Here is a 21306-nt window from a genome sequence, read left to right as displayed (position 1 = left end):
GATTTGAGCGTCTTAATTTATTGGGTTAGGGGTTTTAGGCATAGGTCTTCAGAGCTTTAGTGTGGGAAATAGTTTGGGTTAGGTCTGTAGGGGTTTCGAGGATTTTTAGGGTTAGAGCTTGAGGCTTTTTTGTGTAAGGGCGGAAGGGCTAGGGTTACAGTGAGTGCTGTTAAATGTAGTTCTCAAAAACTCGGCCTCTGATTGGCCGTGCCGGCTCTCCAGGGAAAACTGGTAGGTGTAGTTTTCCGGCACCAGGCTTCCAGGAGGTCCTGTTGGGTGCCCAGAGCATACCGGAAAATGAAGTTCTGGGACTCCGGACTTCCGGGAGGCCATGTTGAGTGCCCAGAGCATGCCGGGAAATGTAGTTCTCGGGAACTAGGGTTAAAGTTAGGGGCTAGGGCTGGGGCTAGGGTTAGAGTTTAGGGTTTAGGGTTAGGGTTGGGGTTAGGGTTGGGAGTTAGGGTTAGGGTTAGGGTTAGGGTTTAGGATTAGGTTCTTAGATTTTTATTTTTGGTCAGTTTTTACAGGTTAGGGTCAGGGTTATGGGCACTAAAAAATGTGACATTTAAGCGCGGCACAGCCTGGGCACATTTCTCAGGTGGAGTTAAGTGAGGTAAAGGAGTTGGGAACAGAGAGGTATTGCACAACGTTATGTTGCATCAGTAGCAGTGAGTGTTGTGGAGGAGGTGGGTATTAGGGCTGGCACACTAGTGAATGCTGGTTCTCTGTGTTTGCAGATGATGGTGAGCCTGTTTAAACTAATTCCAGTTGAAGAAGTTTCAGATACTTGCTTGGTGACATTGTCAGTTCAATACTAAAAGCTGCAGCAAAAGCATGGGGATTGTTGCTTCTAGAAACACCCCAGGTCTCTTGCCTGCTCTCTGCATGCTTTTGAGCTAAAGCAGATTTAAAAAAAGAAACAAACAAAAAAGAAATAAAGAAAAAAAAAAACAACAAAAAAATCACAGCTGCTGCTGTGCCTGCTCTCTTCCTACTTCCTTGTGCTTTGCCCCTCCCCTTTACCATGATATTGTATAAACTCACTTTAGGATAGAATAAAACTTGTGATTAAAAATTAGCGAGAACAAAATAGACAACATCTTGTTATCTGTTGATCTTCTGTTATGTCGAAGCATCTTGTTATCTGAAAACATCCCGTTGTCTGTTAACCCTCAGTCAGCCTGAGACTTGAGATAACGAGTCCGCTGTCTGTTATGTCTTGTTAACTGAGACATCCTGTTATCTGCCGACCCTCAGTTAGGCCGAAAGCCAACTCAGCATTTTTACACCTTGGAAAACAACTGATTAAGCAAAAGGTGAAAAGTGCATCACGAGGAAGACCTACGGCCTTCCTCCGAAAGACCACTGCCCACATCCAGAAGATATAATTCTTGGAAGGCTTTGTGCAAGCGCAAGGACTGATAAGGTAATTAGCATACAAAGCGAGAGTAGGCGGGGTTAGGTAATGAATATATATAGGCGTTAATAGAATATTCATTGTTTCGCTGTATAAATATGAGAAGGTTTGTCACTTCGAACATGCACAATAGGTGGAAAGATCCCCTGTGCATCCAGCGCTGCAATAAAGAATAGATCACTTAAGGAAATTTCGGTTTTGATCTTTAAATCAACCATGTGATTGGGTTTGGGTGCTGGGCAGGGCCAAAAGGTAAATGAGCCCCAGGCATGGCATCAGAGAGCTCCTTCTGCCTGGGCTTCTCTTTGGGGTAAGTGCTTTGTGTTTCCTACAGTCAGTTGCAGGGTTCTTTAGGCAGGCTGGAGTCTATGGATTTCTGGATTTTAAGTGCTTGGAACTCACTTAATAGAGGGATATTTAGTAGAGGCTGCTGGCTCACTGTTTTTTGGGATGGTGGGGTACGCTCCTGTTTTTGAGCTATACTTGAATCTCTAGATGAATCAACCCACTTGTGTAACTCTACAGAGGACTAAAACAAGCTTGATTGCATGGTACATGTGGCTTAACAGCATAGACGCAGCATTACCAAGAAACTGAGCAGGGTTGTATCGGTCACCTTTTTCATCTGCAAAGGGTGAGTCTGTGATTACCCCTGCCAGGGCTGCTGTGTGTGCATGTCTTTTTGGCATTTCTGGAGCTCAGTTGTTTTTTTTGTGTGTTTATGTTCTAACTTTTTGGGTTTTTGTTTTGTTTTGTTTTTTTTAAGGGCAAATAGTGTTTGTGCTGAGCGTGGTTGGCAGGAGGAGGTGGGGAGCTGCTCAGGACTGGTAGGTTTTGTTTCTGGGAGTGTGCGGCATCCTTCCTGTGCGATGCGACTGATTGTTGGGCAGGAACGTTTCAGCTCCTGTGTCTTGAGCAACGTAGCTTGTGTAGTGTGTGTTGTTTGGCCTGGGCAGAGTTTGCTGTGGCGCTGTGAGGGAAGAATCTCAGTTCGAGCTGGTGAGCAGCTGAAGTACTGGAGCTGGGAAGAGAGAGGTATTGCAGCAGGTACGCTGTGGCTGTGAGGTGCCTCAGAGTGTGCTGTTCTCTTGTCTTTGCAGGTGCTTTGTGCAGTCGTGGACAGGGAAGGGAAATCCTCATGTCACGGAGCTGTGAGGGAAGGTGAGTGTTGCCAGCCTGGTCATCCCCTATCCAAAGCGAAGGGAAGACGCTCAGGTGTTTCCCTCGGAGGGTCCGAGGTGAGGCTGTTTGGGATAGAGGAGCAGTGTGGCAGGTGGGTGCTTGCAAGCACAGTGGTCATTTTGTCATTTTGTGTTCCCTGGTGGTGTGGGTGATGCTGGCCGCTCCTTTCAAGCTTGGACCTAATTTGCAGGTACAGAGGCAAGTGGAGTGCTGTTTTGAAAGGATAAAACTGAAGATGGGGTCGCTTATGTTGTTGAGGGATGGGTGCTACTGCTGGCAGCTGAATGTTTATCATCTTCCTGTGTTTTCCTTTGTTCAGGCTGAAATGCACTGCGCAGTGCAGGACGTCTTGACCCGAGCTGCCTCTGGAGTGACTCTGGTGCATGGTGAGCAGAGGTAGCTGTTAATTTTGGGGGTGTGGTTGTCACTGCAATTCTTTTCCTACATTCAATAGCGTAAAATTCCAGTTTACCTTTTAGAGGTGCTATAAATGGGTAAAGAGAACAGATGGAAGCATCTGCCACGTGGGGCAGGCAAGCAGCTGAGGTATGTGAGCAAAAGGTATATGAGCCCCAGGCATGCCTTCAGAGAGCTCCTTCTGCCTGGGCTTCTCTTTGGGGTAAGTGCTTTGTGTTTCCTACAGTCAGTTGCAGGGTTCTTTAGGCAGGCTGGAGTCTATGGATTTCTGGATTTTAAGTGCTTGGAACTCACTTAATAGAGGGATATTTAGTAGAGGCTGCTGGCTCACTGTTTTTTGGGATGGTGGGGTACGCTCTTGTTTTTGAGCTGTTATTTAATCTCTAGATGAATCAACCCACTTGTTGAACTCTCCAGAGGGCTAAAACCAGCTTGATTACATGCTACAAGAGGTGCACTTGATTTTGTAGGTTCACTATGACCAAGAGACTGAGCAGGGTCACCTTTGTTTGTCTGTACAAGATAATTCTGTGACTACCTCTGTTGGGGCTGCTGTGTGTTCCTGGCCTTTTGGCATTTGTGGAATGCCGGGTGTTTTTTATTTATTTATCTGGCTCTGGTCTCTGTGTTTGAGTCCTCTGCAAGGAGCTGTACTGTTTGCATGTCCATTGTGGATGTGACCTTGTCTCTTTGTTTCTTGTAGCCCAGGGCACAGGCATGGAAACTTGAAGGAAGCTTGAGGGTGGGTGGCCAGCAGAGGGGACCCTGAGTTGTTTGGTGGACTGTGTTAGTTTGCTTCACTTGTTGGGCCGGCTTTGCAAGCGCCTTGTGACAGCAGAGTACGTCTCCTGCCACGTTTCTGAGGCACGCCAGATGTCAGCGGTTCCAGTTCCTGAAATGCTGGAGCTGCTCAGAGCGCAAGAGGAGCTGGGAGTGCGATGCATCTCCTTGAGATGTTAGGTGAGCGAAGCGGTCGTACTGGCTTGGGGCATGTGGCTCTGGGGCTTCTTGGCTGTTGCAGTAGAGGAGGAAAGAAGAGGAGTGGGTATAGACTGTTTTGTGGATTGTCACGCTTGTCTGTTCTTTCTCCCTGGTGTAAGCCCCATGACCTTGGCTTGGCACACTGAATGGCAGTGATAAGCCTGGATTGGGAAGGTGAGTGGGGAAAAGTTGGAAAACAGGTATTGTTTTTGGTGTAGCAGTCTCTTGGTGCACCTCTGGGTGACCCCTCTTTTGCAGGGACCAAGAAGGTACTGGGAACATCCTAGCTGGCCTCTGTGTTCCACATTGATGGTGGATTCTGAGCCCTGAGAATGAAGCTGAGGTGGAAACCCTGTGTGTTGGGGAGTGGTTGGCAGGGGGAGGTGGGGAGTTGTCTGGAGGGTGTCTATCTGATTTCAGTAGCAGAGCAGGTCAGTTGACTACTGTTTTGTTTCTGGGGAGGGTGTTTCACTGGAAGAAATTTGGCTCGTGTGCTGGCACCTGATGGCACGTTATTTCTGCAGGTGAAGAGGAGCCGTGTGCCTGAAGCAATGTCCTGGCTAGCCTTTGTGTTCCTTGGTGAGGATGGAACATGCCTCCTGCATTCCCAAGCTAAGTTGGGGGGCAAGTGCTATGTTTGAGTTGGGGTTGTGAATGCACCCATAGGGTACGGATCTGCGCTTTTAAGTCATTGCAGCGGATGGGGCCTTTCAGGATTGATCAGGTCAGGCAGAGAGATGATGTGTGGGGAGTTGTGTCACGTACAGCGTGAACCTGTGCCAGGCAGGGCAGTCCCACCTTGTCATCTGTGTTGTCGGTGCTGTGCTGTTGTTGCTCTTGGTGCTCGGCAGGCCCTGGGGAAGCCATCCTCAGGGTATTGAACACTTGACCTCCTTGGAATATTGCTGATGTTGAACTGGGAGCTGAGTACCTCTTGTCTTGCAGTGGGAGCTTAAAGGGATCACTTCTTCTGTGCGTGTAATTTTTTTTGTTATCAAATGTTTCCTGATATGATCATCATATGTTACGTGCTCCTCAGGTCTTGATATGCTCATTGCCCTCTTCCCCTGGACAGACAAGACGTGCAACTTTGTAGCCACACCAAAGGCCCTAAATGCTTGTTTTGTCATGGTAGGGCTGATCCGAGCACTTCTTGTCTTGCAGTTGCTGCTTGAAGTGCAGATCTCTTTCAGGTCTTGTGCATCACATTTGGTTTGAGATCGTATCTGTTTCCACCCTCACTCTTGCAGAAGTCATCTGGGCTGCATCAGGAGCTCTTGCTTGGGAATTGATTTCCTAAGTGTCTTCTTATGGGGTTTTCACTCCCCATCCTTCTGGTCTCTTGTCTTGAAGGCAGACTTCTTATGCCTCCATCATCCCAGTTCTGGCAGTTGCTTCCAGTCGCATGTCGTGCGTGACATTTGAGTCTCTCGTAGGGTCTGCTACAGAGCACCTATTCTGACTTGCTGTTGCCATAGGGCTTTCCCCTGGGGGTCACTTTTTCTTGTGCCTCGTGTTTTGTTTGTAGTATGGCTGTGTGTGTGTTTGGTCTGGAGCTGTCCTGCCTGGCAGTTAGTGATGACAGCTGACGTGTTAGTCCATGGGTGTCCTAATACATTGTCCGGACTGTTTTGGCAAAGACAGCCGGTCTGCCTCTGGGGATGTACTGAAGGGCAGCTGGCACAGTCATCTTAGTGGTGTTTGGCAGATGTGGATTTGGGAGAGTTGAGCTGCTTGCGAGCAGCTGCTTGCATAGCGCTTGAACGGTGTACTGTTGAATCTTGAAAGCTTACAGACATGGGGTTTTGAAATATTTATTTTTATTTCTTTCCTGTCCCCCATAGAGTGTAAACCTCTGGAGAAACTTCTAACAGGAAAGAGCTCCTTCTGGGACTGTCCAGCACCCAGCAGGCAGCTTGGTGACTGGCTTGATCTACTTTCCAGGTGCTGAGGCAAAGGGGCTGCTGTTTTGAAACAATAATATTGTAAATAGGGTTCCTTTGTGTTGTTGAGGGATGGGTGCTAATGCTGGCAGCTGAATGATTCTCTTTTGACTGTTTTCAGTTGTTAAAGCTGAAACACAGTGTACAACACGGGACTTGACGACCAGAGCTGCTTTTGGCAAGGTGAGCGATGACCAGATGTAGCAGGTACTTTAGGGGTGCAGTTGTCACTGCAATTAGTTAACTACACAAAATACAGTAAAAATCCTGTTTATATTTCAGAGATGTTGTAGCTGGCCTAAGAGAGCAGATGGAAGCATCTACCTTGTGGGCAGGTGAGGGGGGCAGAGGTAAGGGAGCAGATGAGAGTAACTGTCCTAGCTGTGCTGTGTCTTTGGATACTTCAGCCTATGCTTTTCTTTTTCTTTCACAGGTGTCTCTCACAGGCTCAGAGGGGCCAAACTGCACTCTGAAGAGCAGCATGAGAAAGGCGGGCTGCTTGTGAGCTGGATTGGAGCAGAACGGCCAAGTAGCACAAGGTGACTGTGAAGGGTATCCATCTTGCTCTGCAAACAACATAAGCTAAAGATGTCCTGCCAGGCAGGACAGCTCCAGACCAAACACACACACAGGCACACTACAAACACTACAAACAAAACACACAACACAAGGCACAAGAAAAAGTGACCCCCAGGGGAAAGCCCTATGGCAACAGCATGTCAAAACAGGTGCTCTGCAGCAGACCCAAAGAGAGATTCATACAGATGCAAGGAGAGACGGAAACAGATACAATCTCAAACCGACTGTGATGCACAAGACCTGAAAGAGATCTGCACTTCAAGCAGCGACTGCAAGACAAGAAGTGCTCGGATCAGAGCCATGATGATAAAACAAGCATTGAGGCCCTTCAGCACAGCTACCAAGTCGCCTGTCTAGTCAGTCCAGCATAAAAAGCTAGGAGGATATCAAGACCTGAGAAGCACAGAACAGATGCTGCAGAAGCAACACTATAGGACAAACGAACAGAAGGAAACTGTCCTGCCTGGCACACACACACTACAAAATAATCCGGCTTCTTCTATTAGCCTGGTGATCCAGCCACAAGCACCCTGAACGTGACCCAGCCTCAACCACCCTCACAGTGGCACCAAGTATATTCAGCCAGCAGGCACCACGCTGCTCTGGCTCCCAGCTCCCATTAGCCACCCCAGATATGCAAATACCAGGTGCCCCACAATTTAGCTCTCAGACTGCTGGATGGTCAATTCCCTCCGCCTCAAGAAATGCACAGGCACTGATCATCTTAGTCGATTGCCAGGCTCATCATCACTTGCAAAAACAGAGTACCAGCATTCACTAGCATGCCAGCCCTGATGCCCACCTTCTCCACAATGCTGACTACTACTGATGCAACATACGATTGTGCTCACCTGTTCCTCTCTGAGTCCAAGCTCCAACAGTGCAGCCAGTATCATCCACACCACCTGGGAAAACAAAGGGATTAAATGATCGTTGCATTTACAACACATCACCCAATGGCGTTTGTTTGTTGTTGTTGTTTTTAGTGTGATTCTTTTTGTTTTTATTATTAAAAATCTGCTTTAGCTCAGAGTGCAGACAAGAGACCTGGGGTGTTTCTAGAAGCAACAATCCCCATGCTTTTGCTGCAGCTTTGAATATTAAAAAGACAATATGGCCCAGCAAGTAACTGGAACTTTCTTAACTGGAATTAGCTCAAACTTTTCTTTACATTAAAAGAAATATCTAGGGGCAGACCAGATTATACACCAACAAAATCAATTCCATTCCACCCACAGGAAAAAAATCACGTACTCTCATCCCCTCCTGTACCTCAGCTGCTTGCCTACCCCACGTGGCAGATGCTTCCATCTGTTCTCTTTACCCACTTATAGCACCTCTAAAAGGTAAACTGGAATTTTACGCTATTGAATGTAGGAAAAGAATTGCAGTGACAACCACACCCCCAAAATTAACAGCTACCTCTGCTCACCATGCACCAGAGTCACTCCAGAGGCAGCTCGGGTCAAGACGTCCTGCACTGCGCAGTGCATTTCAGCCTGAACAAAGGAAAACACAGGAAGATGATAAACATTCAGCTGCCAGCAGTAGCACCCATCCCTCAACAACATAAGCGACCCCATCTTCAGTTTTATCCTTTCCTCTATCCCAAACAGCCTCACCTCGGACCCTCCGAGGGAAACACCTGAGCGTCTTCCCTTCGCTTTGGATAGGGGATGACCAGGCTGGCAACACTCACCTTCCCTCACAGCTCCGTGACATGAGGATTTCCCTTCCCTGTCCACGACTGCACAAAGCACCTGCAAAGACAAGAGAACAGCACACTCTGAGGCACCTCACAGCCACAGCGTACCTGCTGCAATACCTCTCTCTTCCCAGCTCCAGTACTTCAGCTGCTCACCAGCTCGAACTGAGATTCTTCCCTCACAGCGCCACAGCAAACTCTGCCCAGGCCAAACAACACACACTACACAAGCTACGTTGCTCAAGACACAGGAGCTGAAACGTTCCTGCCCAACAATCAGTCGCATCGCACAGGAAGGATGCCGCACACTCCCAGAAACAAAACCTACCAGTCCTGAGCAGCTCCCCACCTCCTCCTGCCAACCACGCTCAGCACAAACACTATTTGCCCTTAAAAAAAACAAAACAAAACAAAAACCCAAAAAGTTAGAACATAAACACACAAAAAAAACAACTGAGCTCCAGAAATGCCAAAAAGACATGCACACACAGCAGCCCTGGCAGGGGTAATCACAGACTCACCCTTTGCAGATGAAAGAGGTGACCGATACAACCCTGCTCAGTTTCTTGGTAATGCTGCGTCTATGCTGTTAAGCCACATGTACCATGCAATCAAGCTTGTTTTAGTCCTCTGTAGAGTTACACAAGTGGGTTGATTCATCTAGAGATTCAAGTATAGCTCAAAAACAGGAGCGTACCCCACCATCCCAAAAAACAGTGAGCCAGCAGCCTCTACTAAATATCCCTCTATTAAGTGAGTTCCAAGCACTTAAAATCCAGAAATCCATAGACTCCAGCCTGCCTAGAGAACCCTGCAACTGACTGAAGGAAAATCAAAGCACTTACCCCAAAGAGAAGCCCAGGCAGAAGGAGCTCTCTGATGCCATGCCTGGGGCTCATTTACCTTTTGGCCCCGCCCAGCACCCAAACCCAATCACCTGGAAAAGGGGAGGGAAAAAGCACAAGGAAGTAGGAAGGGAGCAGGAGCAGCAGCAGCTGGTTTTCATTTGTTTGTTTGTTTGTTTGTTTTTTTAAATCTGCTTTACCTGAACAACATGCACACAGCAGATGAGATCTGGGGTGTTTCTAGAAGCAACAATCCCCATGCTTTTGCTGCAGCTTTTAATATTGAAAGGACAACACGACCAGGCAAGTCAACTGGAACTTTTTCAAATAGAATTAATTCAAACAGGTTCATCATCACTTGCAAAAACAGAGAACCAGCATTCACTAGCATGCTAGCCCTGACACCCACCTCCTCCGCAACGCTGACTACTACTGATGACAGGCACTGCGCTAAAATGTACCCGAACAGACTTATTCTTTAGAGATGAAGAAGGTGAGCCTGCTCACTCTCTAGGCAGTACTGCACTTATGCGGTCAAGGAACCCTACCCCACGGTTTCCCAAAAACAAGGTACCTAGCAAACCCTCATAAACGTACCTCTAATATGTGAATTCCCCAAGCAGTTAAAGCCTAGAAGGCTGCAAGGTCTAAAGACTCGACAGACAGCAAACCCACAGGCAAAAGATCCAGAAATATAACAAACTGTCCCTAAACCTGAAACAGACTACTCCTTACATGCCCACTGCTGCCATTTTCAGATACATGCTCACACAGGGAGCCTCCATCATACATTTCTCCTAAACCCTGCTCCATCACTTTAACAGCAAGGTTTTAACTTAGATAAGATTTGACATACAGGCAAAGACACATAGAAAGAAATTCTGCAAAAATCATAAGGAACCCAGAACCACAAAGCAAACACACAAAGTAACATCACCATACTATCTGTAAAACTGCTATAATAACTACTCACCTGAGGAAGAGCTGCGTGCAATAGAGGCACCTACTACTAGATTGCTTTACAATGACAGAAGAAGAAACGAAGAACACTAAGAAAATGAAGAAGAAGAAGAAGAAACTATGAAGACTAAGAAAACAAAGAAGATGAAAAAGAAGACGACGAAGAAGAATAAACTATGAAGACTAAGAAAACGAAGAAGATGAAGAAGAAAAAGAAACTATGAAGAATAAGAAAACGAAGAATAAGAAGAAAAGAAACTATGAAGTCTAAGAAATCAAAGAAGATGAAGAAGAAGAAGAAAAGAAAAAGAAGATGACAACAACGACAAAGAAGAAAAGAAGATTAAGAAAACGAAGAGATAGAAGAATAAGATGAAGAAGAAGACGACGACGACATCAAAGAAGAAGATTAAGAAAACAAAGAAGAAGACAAAGAAGAAGACGACGATGACAACGACGAAGAAGAAACAAAGATTAATAAAACAGAGAAGTAGAAGAATAAGAAGAAGCAGAAGAAGACTGAGAAGAAAACAACGACGACGCAGAAGAAATAAAGAAGATTAAGAAAACAAAGAAGAAGACAAAGAAGAAGTGAAGACAAAGACAAAGAAGTGAAGACAAAGACGAAGAAGTGAAGACAGAAGTGAAGACGAAGAAGTGAAGACAGAAGTGAAGACGAAGAAGTGAAGATGAAGACGTGAAGACGAAGACGAAGTGAAGAAGAAGAAGATGACGAAGAAACAGAGAAGACTAAGAACACAAAGAAGTAGAAGAAGGAGGAGGAGGAAGAGGAGAAGCAGAAGCAGAAGAAGATGACGCACAAAATAAAATCACATTTCTCACTTCTGCTGAAGGACGTGAATATTAAGAGTAAAACCTTCCAAAGGCAAACAAACAAACAAAAACCTCCGGACTACAGGAACGCTCGCAAAGATATGCCATTTAGAAACCTCTCCTGCGATTAGGACACCTTCTCCAGCTCCCAGAGAAATGTTTTTTCCCCTCTTCCTTCTGAAGCCATTGCACTACAAAAGCAAACGCATCTGTCTCCCTCCACATGCTGCTGCTCTGAATAAGAGACAGAATATTCAAAACCACCCTATTTGGTCTCCCCACATAGCCGAAAAAGCACCAGTTGAAACTGAGTTTTCTACCTCTCTCCCACGAATTTACATTCACATATCCTATGACTGCAAAAAGAGAAGGCGGGGCTCAGGAGGAACAGCCAGTGTTGGAAATGAAAAAAAGCAGCGCGTTTCTTCAGAGTCTTAAGCCTATGCTACTAGGAAAACAAAACAAAACAAACAAATCAAAACAACAGGAGAGGAGAACAACAGCGGGAAATTTACCTGTTCTCCAGGTGTTCAATTGCAAAGCCTCCTCTGGAGGATCAACAGCTGTGAATTCAGCGTGCTTAGGAGAAATCAGATCTACGTCTGAACCACAACTATTTCAGTAGTATCACTAACTTATGTTACTCTGAAGAAGCAGTCAGCACCCTTTCTATGTTAGGAAATAGCTGAGCAGAGTCTGTTATTCACAGGAATTATTCAGGCAGGCTTCTTGAGGAAGGCTGGGTTTCACTAGAACATTACTCCGCAAGTCCCTTCTATTCCTTTTTTCCTTAGAATCTGGGGATGTTTCAGCTAAAAAGGAGGTCAGAAACAAGGGGGCTTTTAGAGCCCCCGGGCCAGCACAAGCCCCCGAGCTCACTGTCAAACTTCACTTTTGGCATCTTTCACTTCACCAGCGCCGCCGGACGAGGAGCCCAGCAATGCCTGACGCCGCTCCGAGCTCACCTAAAGGCGGGACAGGAAATTCAGATTCAAAGCTGTGAAGGTTTTTCTTAGTGAAAGCGTGGAATGAGTGGCCATCGGTGACTAACCTTACAGGAAGGCATTCACTTTGTGAATGCTGCAGTGAGTGAAGACTGAAGGCGTTTTCTGAGTGACCTAAGGAGAGCCCTCCGCGAAAAGCAGGACGTTTTATTGTCTATGTAACATCTCCTTTGAAGGCTCGAGCACGAGATCCACCAGGTTTAAAATCTCAAGACACGGATCTGCCACCACAGAAGCAATACATTTCATCTACTAAGCCTAAATACCGTATTTTGCCTCCTCTGTAGGTTTAAAAAAACACGGCCATGCTTGAAGGAATGCATTCTCAGATATTCTACGTATTTACAGTGCTTTAATTAATACCACAGACATGTTGTGCTGTTTAGGGGAATTTGCAATTACATTTTCATTTCCAACTAAACACAGCCTGACACAAATTGGGAGCAACAGGAACTAATCATCTGGAAGCCAGGATATGCATCATTCGCCATTTTCTAAGAAAATGACAAAAATATAAAACCCCAGCAGTCTGAGAACGTGAGCACTGAGGTAAAGGCCTGATCAAACAAACACGCACAACTATGATTTGTCCTTTTAACTCAGCAAAAGTCTGCAAACTGCCATGGTAGCAAATGAGGAGAAGGAGCTGGTATTTACAGAAGTTGCAGCTGAAGATTCAGATAAACCATTCGGGTCGATGCTCCCTTCCTGCAGGTTTAAGCTGCGGTCACATCGCCTATTTCAAACCCTTTTGATTTCTACCAGTCACCCCAGATCCCACCTATTTTGCACGTTTTCCAATCAATGAATTCGCTACATGATTTCTGGGGCACAAGAGCAGGCCTGGTGAAGAGGAGCATGCCTGGTGCCATCATTCAATCAAATCAAAAGTGTCCAGGAGAAGCCCGGGGTGTGGTACTCACAGGGAATGTTTGCGAGCGGCCAAGTTCAGCAGAAGAGAATAGGCAGGACTGGAAGCCCAGGGGAACGAGATGCATCTGTTGTTGTAGGCAGCCCCAGCAAAATGTTACAGCTTCACTAGCCTGGGGCATGATTCCCCCCTTCCCTTTTCACAGCCAAGTACAATATTAGCTTGCCTTTTTTTGTTGTTGTTTTTTATTATTATTTTTATTTCTTTTTGCCATCGTCAGGCTGAGGCCGGCTGAGAATATTTTGTGTCTAGACTAATAAATGTTTGTGCGGATTTTGCAAGAGCGGCTTATGGGAACAGAATCCACTTTTTGTTTTCTGCTGGAGGAAAAAAAAATAAAATAAAAATAAAGGAGGAGCATTAAAAGCAACCAAGCACCCCCGTGCATTTGTTTGAAATTGCATATTACGGTGCTGCTATTTTATGTGCAATCAATACATAATTTGGAAGAAAAAAATGCTTTTAAAATTCAGAGCTATCCCTGAGCAGCTAAGGTTCTCTTGGAAACTTAAGGAGGAGTCTGAAATGACTGTTCTTTTGTTTGCATCCCCCAGTGGGAAAGGCAGCACACAAGTAGAAACCACTGTGCTTTGAGGCGGCATGAATCATTAAGAATAAAGATCCCCCCTTCCATCCCCCCCCAATAAAACATGATATATTAAAACTGAATCTAGGACAAAGGTAAACTAAACAGACTCCTTCCTTCCCGGGCAGTCAGTGGGTCAAATATCAAAGGGGCAACATCAACCTTATAACTTCCTCTGCCAAAATTAAAAAAAAAAAATAAAGGTAACTTCTATTTTGCCTGCCCCGACCCCAATCGCATCGCCCGAATGGGTGCAAACTGCTGGGATATGTGAGGGCCCAAGCCTACATTTTCCCTTTTTCGTATTTGTTGGAGGAGGGCGGGGTATCTCCAGATGAAATGGCTGACCGAGCTTTTTATTTCCTCGCTTTGGGTGGAAATGACTGAATCTTTCCAGGCAGCGGAGCAGTGCTCGACCGGCTCTCTCGGCCTCCCCGCGTGGGAAGAGCCCTGCCGGGAGCAGCCCGCGTAACCCTCAGATGCCAGCCCCATCAGGATTAGGTCCAGCAATGGGATGTTGGCTCCTCTAAGTGAGGACGCATCCTCTCGAAACACACAGAGATTTAAATGAGATATTCCCAAGAACACCTGCCTATTCTTTCAGCACGTGTGAAAAGAGTAAATTCATTTTACTTCATTACTCTTTTACTCAACTCTCCCCTCCTTCCTCCGGAAGGAAACAGCCAAGCAATATTAGCAGGGCCTTCCTTTTCCCCTGGTGGAGTCCAAGAACGCGAGAATTGAGAAAAGCGACTTGTCAGGAATCAAGTTTAAAAAGAGTGTTTGTGGACTGCGAGGTAAAATACCGGAAGCTGTAATCAGAAACACAACTTTTAACTAAAAAAAGCTTCTTTCCATTGTAAATTATTCCAGTTAGTGAAATAACAAATTAGTTCTCTGCTCAGCCACAGCCTCCTCCACCAAATTTAAGTAAAACCTGCAAAGAAGTTGAAGTTGTAAAACATTTGTCAGATGCAAGGGGCAGCGTTGTGTGGGTTAGCATCACGCTCGGATGCCCACAGTACCAACAGGTGCTTTCTTTCCAGAGGCACCAGCTCCTCCAAGAGTTCCCCGCACGAAGAACTGAAGAAGCTGCAGGCAGGGTGAGCCTTCCTCAGTCCTCATCCTCACAGCGAGGAATACTGGGGACGGGGAGCTGTGTTTCGGCTTGCTAAGAAGCAGAAACCCCCTGAGTTTTCAGGCGGGCTCTGCTCAGCTCCCCTTGTGACTACTGCTCGGGACACGACCCTGCCTTGCTCAGCACCCTCGACTCCAGCAGGTGCTGCTGCTGGCAGCTGCCCTATGTATACAAAAAAAGAAGAAACCAACACAGTATTTTCCTGCTTTTAAGTATATCCCGAAGATTTACTAGGCATTGTGACGTTCTGCAGAAGCCCACAGCTGTAACTAAGGTTTGTGGGGTGTAGAGGGGCTGGGGGCTAAACAAGGCCAAGAAGAGCCACATCTCCTCCCCGGTTGTCTCCCCTGTACTCTTTTTAGGACATCCAACATTCCCAGATCTCGTTTTGTCCCAGTGACCAAACAGGAGCCTGGCACTCATGCACTACGCCTTAAAACCTCTACAAACCGTGCGCCTAAGTCACAGCACTCATTATAAGCCGGCAGCTCTTTCTGGTCTCACAAACTGTATGTGGCTTGAGAAATGCTCTCCAGATTCAGGGCGCTGAACACCTGCAGCCTTTGCCATAACCATGACAAAGTTCAGGAGCTCCCTGCTGGCTCCAAGGCTGGCTCCAGCAGCGGCTTCAAGCTGTGGGTCAAGAAGGCCAAGACACCCAACGAGAACCTGCAACACCAAGTGGCTTTCTGGAACGGCTCCAAACACAACTGGAAGCCTGTTGGTTTTTTTGGAAGTGAGCTCTTCTGGACCTGTTAGGTGCAAGCAGAAGTCAAACTTTCAAAGCATGTTTGCATCATTAAGCTCTCCATGATCTATCTCCAAGGTCTTCTAAGAGCTAGTAGCAACGCGGTCAGAGTTCTTGCCTGTTTTCCCCTTCACGTTCTCCCACGTCAGCAGCCGTGCGCTCCCTTTGGGCTAACTTCCAGAGCTGGGTAGAAAGGATCCCCTGGAAGCAGAGATGCTGCTTTATGCAACACCTTGCAGCTCACTGCACTCTGAAGGGTACACGAAAAGAGGTGAGTGGTCCTGGTGTGGTTCCTTCCAGCTCTCAGAAAGGCAAGAGAACTGGAAATGAACCATCAGCCAAAGGGAGGCACAGCGCAGCGTTACGAAATGCCATCTGGCTGCTACAGGATAAGGAAAGGAGGCATTTTTGGTGGCTCCCATCTCCACAGAAAAAGAAACAACTATTTATGCAGCAGAGTGGTTGGAGTATTTCAGGAGGCCCTGAGCTACCCCAAAAACCAACAACGAAACCACAAACCAAACCGAAACCAAACCAAACTAACATGATGGACTGCAATAAAAGATGAACATCAGAATTAATACTACCAATGACAATAAAGATGTTGAAAACTTGAGTCATCACATCCCTTGTGTAGACTGCAGGAGGAAGCACCTTTAGTGCCTGATGTGACAGTGTCAGAAAGTTAATTAATAACACCACAAAACTGCATTCCTGTGAGCACACACTCGGCAAAGGTGATACAACCGACAGCCGGACTTGAACACTGATACTGGTACCTGACTGGGAAATAGCGAGGAAACAAAGGGAGGAGGGGAAACCGTGCTATCCTGAAAATTGCATCACTTGTTTACAAGTCACCGGCAACTCCGAGGCAAACCATCTCGGGCATTTATGGATCAGTGACCTCACGTCTCTGGCACAGGACGGAGAGGGAATACCGACCATGAGTTCACAGAAGGGAACAGCGCGTCCAGGCCCTCCTGCACTGCGCCAAATGTGGTCAGAATGTCCCCTCCCTTCATCACCCCAAAACTTATCACGTAGGACTTCTATTAAACAGACCCCAAAGAGCTCGTTCTGTCAATTTTGCAACAGGCTCAGCATTTCTCAAAATTAGAGAGGCTAATTTCATAATATACAAAAATACTGCATCTGGCACAGGGGAATTCTCAGCTAGACTTCAGCCTTGAGACACAAAGCGAAACTGACCATAGAAATAGAGATTGGCCAGAGCTCAGCCACAAGCGAGTATGCCTCCGTTATATTTATTACATGCAAACAGAACTAGAAAAACAGTTTACACTGACTTGCTGCTTTAGAAGTTAGTTCCATAAAGATGGAAGAAATTCTCAACTCAAACTTGAAGAAAGCATCAGACTTCAAAACCAGTCGTAGATCTTTGAAGTAAGACTGTTACGAATTCAGAAGTCACATCCAAACAAAAAGATCATTTATATTAATGGTAGCTAGATTAAAAAAAAATTAATCCTGTCCCTCAGGCTTTGTAAGTGACTGGGGGAAAAACAGCGCAAGGATAGTAATAAGCCTAAGTGAAACACCACAAACTGCTAAGGGAAGCAAAAGAGCCAAGGAAACAGCCTTTTTGGTACATTAGAAACAAAAGGAATCCTAACAACAGCACAAAGTCCATCACTTGACAGAAATTCTTCAGCGTAGAGAAATTTACAAAAGGCAGAACCGTTCAAAAGCCAGCTCTAACAGGCTCCAGGGACGCATGGACACGCAGCGATAAACAGCGGTTTTCCCAGTAATAACCAGCAGAGATAAATGACGACAATTACGGCTAGCAAACGGAGCGCTGGATACAGCTGAAGCAGGCACAGGTCATCGAGGGCTTGGCAAGAGAAGAGAGAGCCCAGGAGAGCCACAAGAAGCATTCAAGGAGTAGGAAAGCCTCACAAAGAGAATGCGTGCCCTACCTCCAAGTGTTATGTCTCAAACTTGTCTTTGTTAAACAAGCACAGTGCACAGGTGCTTTACAGAAATGCAAAGGGCTTTTTGGCTGAGGAAAGCTAGTAGGACTGCCAGCCTGAAGTTAGCAGTCACCTCGTTTAGAAAAAATGGCACCTCCTTCTAACGAGCTCCAGGGAACCCAATTAACAGCGTAACTGGAAGAGGCTGCCTTGCTGGCAATGTTTCAAGATGGTAACAAATGGGTTTTCTACATAATGTCTGCTTGTTCGGGGAGGTTTGGACTTACAGCGTATGGCATTTGGGTCCTGGGGTTTGCCTCATACAGGTTGTTCTCCACAGCTGGACCAGGTTCCTCAGAGCACCCACCAGCTCCTTGTGCGTGAAACCCCTCTGAACAAACACCAACACAGCACAGGCTGCTGCTTAACACCAGCAGCGCAGCTTTCCAAACTCCCCTCTCCTTTCCCCCTCCAGCGGGCTGCTCGTGTTCACCTCAGGACTTCCACAACAAAGCCCCCTTTGCACGGATCGCCCTGCACTTTGACAGCCCCAAGGCGCTCTCTGGGGCGCCTGTCCCGGCTGGGACCGCCACCTCAGCCTTGACTCACCCTTCAACGAAGCCAAACTCCTCCGTCAAGCCCGACGGGGAGCCCCAGCACCTACCGGGCAGCGCTGACAGCCGCAGCCTCTCCGCTCCCTCAGCGCCCCGCCGCCGCCTCCATTAGGCGCCTCGCCCCGCCGGCTGCCGATCTCCAGCGCCGCGCAGCACCTGGGGGACAGCCGGGCGTCAGGGCGGCCCCCGGCACCGCAAAACCCCCCGGCAGGGCTGGGGACACGGCCCCGTTCCCCTCCCACCGCCACACCGAGCGCGTGTGTGTATATATAGAGGGGGGGGGGAGCCCGGTCTCGGCTGGCTCCGTCCCGTTTCAAGGCACGGAAAGCGAAGTTGCTCGCCCTGCCCGTGTGCCCCCTATACCCCCGGCTCTGTCACAGCCCAACCGCGCCCCGTTCCCCCCTCACAGAGCCGGGGAAGGGGTGCTCGCAGCCGCCCCTCTCCTCAGGGCCGGCCGGGGGAGCGCCTCGCCTTCTCCCCGGGGGTCTCCCGTGGCCGCTTGGGGTCGCCTCCCGCAGCCACCTCGCCCCCCTCTCCTCTCAGCCCCGCCGCCTGCCTCCTCCTCCGCCGCCGCCGTTTTGCGTCTCCGGGAGTCGTCCGCTGCCGGCGGGGCGGGCGCTGAGCCGTCGCCGAGTCCCAGCTCCGCCGGCCGCCCGGGCCCTCGCCTCGCAGCCCGCGGCGCCCACTCGCATCCTCCCGGCGCCTCGCAGCCTCCCCCCCCGTCCCCGGGAGGGTTTGAGAGCCGGGCAGGGCCGGGCAGCGGCGGGCCGCGGTGCCTCAGCCTCCCCCGGCAGGGAGCGGGGCGGAGCCGCTCCGCCCGGCAGGCGGTGGCCGGCCCGGCCCGGCTCGGCTCGCCTCGGCTCAGGGCATAAAGGCGCTGAGGGCGCCCGGCTCCCCGACCTCGGCTTCTTCTCCAGCCCCGAGTTCCCCTCAGGTGCCCGGTGCTGAGGGAGGAATGCCCTCCGGGGCTGGCTTTGGAGAAAAAACAAACAAACAGCGAACAAACAAAAAACCCACCCCCAACCCCCTTTTTTTCCACCTCCAAGTTGAATAAAGAGGAGCTCTTCCTTCAGTACGTGTCCAGATATCTTAGTCTATGCTTCGCTTTAACTCCCACTACGTACTTCTCTTCAATACCGCTGCTTTTAGCAATGTTTTTACCTCAGACGCTAAAAGTTGATCTTTTCCCCAAGTCAGAAAAACCAGAATGGGGCTTCTGGGAACCCTTAGCTGTGACAGCTGTTCATGTCCAACTGAGATTTACACCTTTATATATATTTAACTGTGAAGGTCTTCTTCTCTCCAGACTAATAACGGGGAGAAGTTTGCCCAAAACTTTGAAGAGCAAAAGTTTTGATGCCAGGAACGCTCCTGCTTCCTCGTTGCCTGTCATTCCCTTTTAAGTATGAAATTTTCCAGTTGCAATGCAATGAGCTGACTGTGGTTCCATAGGTAAAGATGCATTTAGGATACCAGGTTTTCAACATCGTCTTGAAGTGGATAAGAAGAAACACATTTTTGCCTCAGTGATATTTTTTTTTCCTCTCCTTTGCCTGGAGATGCAATGAAAGCTTCCTGTTGTCCGCTCAACACAGGCATCTTCTTCACGGTAGCTTTTTAAATACAGTGCTAACACCACAGCTCTTTGTTCCCTTCTGTACATCTACTGAAACGCAGATCATAGTAACATGACATCGTTTGATGTCAGGCGTAGGTCAGTCTTGGAAAAAGCTGCCACCCCTAACACACTGACGGAAATGTCGGCATTGAGTTGCACCTGGCTCACGATTTGCCAGTGTTTGCCTAGAAAGCTCCATGGTTTATATAGCATAGATAGATCCTGAAACAATTGAGAAAAGTTAGACTTGGAGCACTGTGTCCAGCTGTTCTGGGCTCCCCAGTACAAAAAAGACAGGGGTCTCCTGGAAAGAGTCCAGCGGAGGGCAACAAAGACGATAATGGGGCCTGGAGCATCTCCCCTGTGAGGAAAGGCTGAGAGACCCGGGGCTGTTCAGCCTGGAGAAAAGACTGAGAGGGGATCTCCTCAATGTGTATAAATATCTGAGATGTGGTGGACAGAGGGATTTGGCCAACCTCTTTTCAGTGGTTTTGGTTAGTGGGGACAGGACAAGGGGCAATGGCCACAAAATGGAGCCCAGGAAGCTCCGCACCAACATGTGAAAGAACTTCTTCACGGTGAGGGTGACGGAGCACTGGGACAGGCAGCCCAGGGAGCTTGTGGAGTCTCCTTCTCTGGAGATATTCAAGGCCCATCTGGATGCCTACCTGGGCAACATGCTCTAAGGAACCTGCTTTGGCAGGGGAGTTGGACCCGATGATCTCTGGAGGTCCCTTCCAACCCCTACAATTCTAACAAAAAGGACTGGTTCGTATTCATACTGGTGCCTCAGTGGTGGAAGACGCTTATTAGACTGGCCTAGAAACCTGAAGTAATGTGCTCAGGAGTGCTAGCTAGCATCCCAAAAACTCAGCCCTGTAGAATGCAGTCACGGGAGAAAGATGACAATGCACTTATAACAGATTAGGAAAAAAGCTAGGAAGCAGAAATGGATATTTTTATGGTGTGTACTCTTTTGAGCACCTCAGAAGTTCTTGTCACCTGTCTTGTCTGTGATTGCTCAACTTCATGTTCATTATATAAAGGATTTCTCAAAAAGTCATTTTAGAGAACAAGAAAAGCAAACCATATACACAATCCCATTAAAAATGTCAAGCATAGATAAAAAACATCATACGATGGGTGAGCAATGTCTGACGGGTAGGGCTCAGAGGGTTATGGTAAATGGGGCTACATCAGGCTGGTGGCTGGTCACCAGTGGGGTCCCCCAGGGCTCCGTTTTAGGGCCAGTTCTTTTCAATGCTTTTATAAACAATTTGGATGTAGGACTAGAAGGTGTTTTGAACAAATTTGCTGATGACACTAAACTTGAAGTTGTTGACTGTTGAGGGTGGAAAGGCCTTGCAGAGAGATCTGGACAGATTGGAGAGCTGGGCGATCACCAACCGCATGAAGTTTTACAAGAGCAAGTGCCGGGTCCTGCACCGGGGACGGGGCAACCCTGGTTATATGTACAGACTGGGTGATGAGATGCTGGAGAGCAGCTCTGCAGAGACGGATCTAGGGGGGTCGTGGTTGACAGCAAGTTGAGTATGAGCCAGCAGTGTGCCCTGGCAGCCAGGAGGGCCAACCATACCCTGGGGTGCATCAAGCACAGCACTGCTAGTCGGTTGAGGGAGGTGATTGTCCTGCACTGCTCCGCGCTGTGCGGCCTCACCTCGAGCACTGTGTGCAGTTCTGGGCACCACAGTACAAAAAGAACATTAAACTGTTGGAGAGTGTCCAGAGAAGAGCTACGAAGATGGTGAAGGGCCTTGAGGGGAAGACATATGAGGAGCGGCTGAGGGCACTGGGCCCGTTCGGCCTGGAAAGGAGCAGGCTGAGGGGAGACCTCATCGCAGTCTAC

At 48.0% G+C, this 21306-nt stretch overlaps 3 long non-coding RNA genes across 7 annotated transcripts; 1 reads left to right on the top strand and 2 right to left on the bottom strand.

Moving 5' to 3' along the window:
* Positions 1 to 923: 923 nt before the first annotated feature.
* Positions 924 to 6578, top strand: LOC137865464 (uncharacterized). 4 transcript variants are annotated; one of them, XR_011101912.1, is made up of 9 exons: positions 924 to 2244; positions 2518 to 2578; positions 2919 to 2985; positions 3720 to 3976; positions 4117 to 4171; positions 4522 to 5941; positions 6062 to 6123; positions 6223 to 6290; positions 6374 to 6578. It is a non-coding gene; the product is annotated as an uncharacterized lncRNA (long non-coding RNA). The 4 variants fall into 4 exon arrangements; XR_011101913.1 differs by having other exon boundaries at positions 3720 to 4171; positions 4522 to 4576; positions 5842 to 5941; XR_011101914.1 differs by having other exon boundaries at positions 3720 to 4171; positions 6223 to 6275.
* LOC137865463 (uncharacterized) lies at positions 5935 to 10268 on the bottom strand. Of its 2 annotated transcripts, XR_011101910.1 has the most exons (6): positions 8746 to 10268; positions 8553 to 8613; positions 8219 to 8279; positions 7952 to 8018; positions 7371 to 7424; positions 5935 to 6506 (listed from the first exon to the last, which is right to left on the bottom strand). It is a non-coding gene; the product is annotated as an uncharacterized lncRNA (long non-coding RNA). The 2 variants fall into 2 exon arrangements; XR_011101909.1 differs by lacking the exon at positions 5935 to 6506 and having other exon boundaries at positions 6996 to 7424; positions 8746 to 10264.
* A 2149-nt stretch (positions 10269 to 12417) lies between these two features.
* On the bottom strand, positions 12418 to 18646 carry LOC137865421 (uncharacterized). Its single transcript, XR_011101888.1, has 3 exons — positions 18378 to 18646; positions 17872 to 17977; positions 12418 to 13118 (listed from the first exon to the last, which is right to left on the bottom strand). It is a non-coding gene; the product is annotated as an uncharacterized lncRNA (long non-coding RNA).
* Positions 18647 to 21306: the final 2660 nt, after the last annotated feature.

Source organism: Anas acuta, chromosome 16 (genome assembly GCF_963932015.1).
Source record: "Anas acuta chromosome 16, bAnaAcu1.1, whole genome shotgun sequence".
Taxonomy (NCBI): domain Eukaryota; kingdom Metazoa; phylum Chordata; class Aves; order Anseriformes; family Anatidae; genus Anas; species Anas acuta.
This window is presented reverse-complemented; position numbering and strand designations above follow the sequence as displayed.